The 5,617-nt window shown below is 39.6% G+C and overlaps 1 long non-coding RNA gene across 1 annotated transcript; it reads left to right on the forward strand.

Annotated features, from left to right (window-relative positions):
- The first annotated feature begins 227 nt into the window (after positions 1-227).
- On the forward strand, positions 228-5,114 carry LOC306916907. The gene is made up of 3 exons (XR_013789049.1): positions 228-308; positions 3,874-3,938; positions 5,027-5,114. It is a non-coding gene; the product is annotated as an uncharacterized lncRNA (long non-coding RNA).
- The last annotated feature ends 503 nt before the right edge of the window (positions 5,115-5,617 follow it).

A 5,617-nucleotide genomic window follows, 5' to 3' on the forward strand; every position in this document is an offset into this window, starting at 1 on the left:
TGGTCGAGACGACGTACAACAAGACAAACAAATAAATAAATTAAACAGGCTATACAAGTTCAAAGATAACTATAGCCTACTCTAATTATTACTCAATGATACTGTATTTGCTGACTGTCAGTCAGTGAGTAATTTATCTACAACCCGGAGTGTCTTTCTTCAAACAGTAGATTCCCCCTCCTTGCTCATTAGACAGGTAGCCTGTTTGATTGAGTTCAGCTGGAGAACATCCATCCACGCAATGGTTGGACTGACAGACACACCACAACAAAGAAGAATTAGCCTACACTACACTACACTACAGTCAGGTAGGGACTTTTTAAGTTAGGAAATGTTATTAAAAAGGACCCATACTCCAGTTTTAAGGTGATATTATAAACCTAATAACCACCTCTCGTAGGTTTTAAGGATATATGCGTCGCCCTTTAGACCTCTTAGCAATACATAGAAGTTGTTAGCTAATAAGCTAACGCAAGTGGAATTGCTTACGGCAGTGGTTCCCAAACCTTTCCATGTCAAGGACCCCCAAAATGACACTCATTAACCTGCGGACCCCCATAAGAGAAGGTCTAGCGGTCATTTTCAACCATTTTCATTTCAAGAACCCCCGTTTGATATGCAACAGGCTACAGTACGGACCCCCATTTAATGGCATTTCTATATCTCTGAGGCCTCAATTTATATTGTAAAATCAATGTTAATTTAACTCAGTGTACAAATTGAACCAAATGGACCCAAGAGACCCATTAGGGTCCATTTGGTTCCAAACTATCATTTAGCTGGTGGGGAAATTCGCCATAGTTTTGCCAAAAAGGCTAATGTTGGCTTCCTTCCATTATAGTCCCCTGGGTAGTTATTAGAAATAAGAGAAGGGAGGTAAACAAACAACACACAACCATATAGGCTACAATATTTTAGTAGCCTTAACCCATTTAGAAATTTCTTACCAAGAAATTTCTTCACCAATGTGTTCAACCACCCTAGGGGAATTTGTAGACAATTTGACAAATATATATTCAAAGATTTGAGCCACATTTTCAAGATTTTTCAAAAATAGCAGATCTAGTGCCGCGCTCTGAGCTTATAGATCTGCTATTTTTCTATAGCTAAAGTATGACATAATGCTTAAAACACCAAAAAGGGTTCCCGCCCAAAATGGAGGCAGCAGGCCTGTATATGCTTATGACAGTGGTGCCAAAAGTGGGGTACGGGGACCCTCATTGGTCCTTGAGGGAGTTCCAGGGGGTCCCCAGCTAAATGATAATTAGGAACCAAATGGACCCTTATGGGTCTGTTACTCGGGAGAGTGTACAAATGGAACCAAATGGACCCGTCAGAGTTAAATTAACATTGATTTTTACAATATAAATTGGGAGGTCCCAGAGATAGAAAGTCCATTAAATGTGGGACCATAGCCTGATTCCGGTCACACCTGGGGGTCCTTGAAATGAAAATGGTTGAGAATCACTGCTAGAGACGTGAATCTTCCCTTATGGGGGGTCCCTGGCATATATTTTCTAATGGGGGTCCGCAGGCTGTTGAGTGTCAATGTGGGGGTCCTTGACATGAAAAGGTTTGGGAACCACTGGCTTATGACGCTATATGCCCACCACAGGGCTCTGATGACACTTGATGGCATGTTATGGATTTTATATAAGATTAAAAATAATAATAATAAATTGTATTGCATTTTTATAGCGCTTTTCTATGCAATGGTCCATTCATTGGGAGGTGAAGCGGCGACCAGTCGACGCCAGCGTCCTCACTTCCCACATTCACACACCCAATGGTGCATGGCAACCACTGGATGCAATGCGGGGTTCAGTGTCTTGCCCAAGGACACTTCGACATGTGGACAGGAGGAGGAGCCGGGATTCGAACCGCCGACCCAGGGATCCTTGGACGACCTGCTCTACCTCCTGAGCCACAGCCGCCCCATGAAGATTAATGGTTGGTTTATGAATGAATGGTATCTGAAATACAGTAACAGAAATACATTCAGGGATATTAGGAAAAATGTAAGACAAATTAATGAATACAGCTGGGTTTATACTCAATAGGCCTGTATGACTATAGGTGAATGAATCCCGCTGTATTATAGCATACCGTACTAGGTACTACCCATGCAAATCATAGTAAAACAATCACAGCTGCACAAAGCACCCTTCAAAATCCAATAACATTTGATTTAACCCATTTAGACCTGAGAAAAGATTCTACAAATGCCTTCTAAATCATGACAGTTTTCTGAAAAACCCATGTTTCTATGTCAGTCGTTCTCAAACATTTTCATTAGAATTATCTGTATTTGGCTGCCAACCCCCATCTGAAAATATGTTTCAGATGGGGGTTGGCAAAGATTTGAGTTAAAAACGTTCGCTCAGAAAGAATATATGTTCAAAGATTTGCACCACATTTTCACGATTTTTCAAAAATAGTAGACCTACAAGTTCATAGAGTTGTTCTATGAGTTCTATGAGCTTGTAGATCTGCATAATGCTTTAAAACACCAAAAGGGTTCCCGCCCAAAATGCGTTAAGTCACATTTAATCTAGAGCTATAGGGATATGACAAGTTTGACAACATGTCTAATTGACAATTTGACAGGATGACAATTGTAACCCATTTAGACCTGAGGCTTATTCTTAAAAAACTGTTTTCTGAAAAAAACTGTTTCTATGTCAGTGGTGCTCAACCTTTTTCGTGTCAAGAACCCCCAGAATTATCCGTATTTGGCCGTGGACCCCCATCTGAAAATTATGTTGTTCCAGGAATCCCCCCAGAAGCAAATATTTGAGTTAAAAACGTGCGCTCTGAAAGATTTTTTTGCCACATCTTCACGATTAAAAAAAAAAAAAACAGATCTATAAGCTCGTAACTATGAAGGAAATTAATTACATCTCAGTAATAATCTTCATTGATTGGTTTTTGTTATAGGAAACCTGTGTTCAGGTTTGTTCAAAGGTCCTCTCAACTCTCTCTTTTTTAATACTGTAGGTATTCAGCTGAAACTATAGTTACAGTTACAAATTATACTCAATTTGACTGGTAGTATTAAATCCACTGGTCACCATTAGCAGTGGTTTTTTCAACCAGTGGTCCACTCCGGGGACCACCAGTGGTCCTTGAGGGGGTTCCAGAACTTCCATGTGGTCCCCAGCTAAATGATGGAGAGTTGGTAACAAAATGCACCCTTATGGATCTTTTAACTCTCGCGAGCGTACAACGAAACCAAATGGACCCTTACTTACGAGTCCATTTGGTTTCATTGTACGCTCAAGAGTTAATTGTTGTTAAACATGTGCATTAAAGAAGTCTACACAATTCGAGCATTTATAAGAGTTGTTTGATATCGTTTGCCTGTTATCTGTCCTTATGGTACCAACAACATCAATACAGTCAGCAAGGAATTGTGGGCAAAATTTGCACCCAGTCTGAATCTCATCAAACGGTGGTCCGTTTGATGGTGGTCCGTAAATAATGGGCCCTGACATGAAAACAGGTTGAAAAACACTGCCATTAGTATTTGACCTGTAATTTGTCAAGCAACCACTAGATGTCAGTCTAAGACGAGATAAAAATCTAAAGCCACTATAGCTGCTGGATGGAACCTTAAATAGAAATAGCCATTATGCAGATATTATAAAGTTACCAATCAGATATGTGTGGATTTATTTCAACAATAACATACAGTCATTTCTTAATATTTTATGCTAAAACAACACTACTGACAAAAACACCTTTCCTTCCTTCACAAACTGAAATCACATTATCTTTCATTGTTTGTGTTGATTCTAACTGCCTGTTCTGTGTGTGTGTGTGTGTGTGTGTGCGTGCGCGCGTGTGTGTGTGTGTGTGTGTGTTCTTCCCAAGGTGGTGTGAGGTGGAGAACGAGAACATCACATACAAAAAAAGTTTGCAGATGGAAAATTGAAAAGGTTTGTAAAAGAACAGAAGATCATGTACATGTGGTGATTCACTGGAGTACACTTGATAAAATAACGAGCTCATTCAAATACACAAATGTAATGTTTTAACCCATTTAGACCTGAGGACGACGATTCTACAAATGTCTTCTAAATCCTGACAGTTTTCTGAAAAACCCTCTGTTTCTATGTCGGCTCGTTCTCAAACATTTTCATGTCAAGGACCCCCAAAAATATATGTAATTGGCCGCCGACCCCCCCCCCCCCCCCATCTGAAAATATGTTGTTCCATATTTTAAGATGGAAAAAGATTTGAGTTAAAACGTTCGCTCTGAAACAATATATATTCAAACATTTACACTTGTATATCTGCTATTTTTCAATAGCTAAAGTATAACATAATGCTTTAAAACACGAAAAGGTCCCGCCCAAAATGCGTTAAGGAGAGCGACCATTGTGGTGTGTATATATAGCTAAGCAGATCCTATAACCAAATCATCACTTCAACAACAGGGCTCCCAAAAATATTCTGTACAGTGCGGTTGTGTAATATTATTACATAAATATAACCCCCCGTGCCACCCCATTTAGTTCCCATAATAACCCATTTAGACCTGAAGACGATTCTACAAATGTCTTCTAAATCCTGACAGTTTTCTGAAAAACCCAATGTTTCTATATCAGTGGTTCTCAAACTATTTCATGTCAAGGACCCCCAGAATTATATGTAATTGGCCGTCGACCTCCATCTGAAAATATGTTGTTCCAGGGACCTCCCAGAAGCAAAGATTTGAGTTAAAACGTTCACTGTGAAAGAATATATTCAAAGATTTGCGCCACACGATTTTTCAAAAATAGATCTACAAGCTCATAGCGTGGCACGAGTGCCGCACTATGAGCTTGTAGATCTGCTATTTTTTAACAGATAAAGTTTAAAATAATGGTTAAAACACCAAAAGGGGTTTCCACCCAGAATGGGATAAGCCATTTCTCACTGACAGATTGTCGCTCTGTTTTATATCAAGTGTAACCTTTTGTAAAAAACAAAACAAAAAACAATGACCATATGCTTATGATGTGCCTCCGTTTCGCACATGCAGGCTTGTGCTAAGCAGCAGCTAGCGCACACCGTACGGTATAAACACAGATGGACAGAACGGCTGGGGAAATAAGACTTGGAACATCTGCATGTAAGTGAGCTAATGTTCCCTTACTGCTGTTGTGTGTATATCCCATTCAGGACGGATCTACAAGCTCATAGCGTGGCACCGAGTGCCGTGCTATAAGCTTGTAGATCTGCTATTTATTTTTAGATCTGCTATTTTTTTGTTGTTGAAAAATCGTGAAAATGTGGCGCAAATCTTTATTCTTCTTATTCTTTCAGAGCGAATGTTTGTAACTCAAATCTTTGCTTCTGGGGGAGGTCCCTGGAACAACATAGTTTCAGATGTGGCCAATTACATATACTTTTTGGGGTCCTTGACATGAAATAGTTTGGAAACCACTGATATAGAAACTTTGAAAAATATAAAGATTATTATTTTTTTCCCCAGAAAACTTTCAGAAGTAATTTTGTAGAATCTGGTCCCCGTCCTAAATGGGATATATGACGTTCCCATATGGAAACGATTGCCCCGTACACGTGGAAATCCGTAAGCCGGGAGTTGTGTGCACTAATGCGGATGCATATA

The sequence above is a fragment of the Electrona antarctica genome, assembly GCF_951216825.1.
Source record: "Electrona antarctica genome assembly, chromosome: 24".
Taxonomy (NCBI): domain Eukaryota; kingdom Metazoa; phylum Chordata; class Actinopteri; order Myctophiformes; family Myctophidae; genus Electrona; species Electrona antarctica.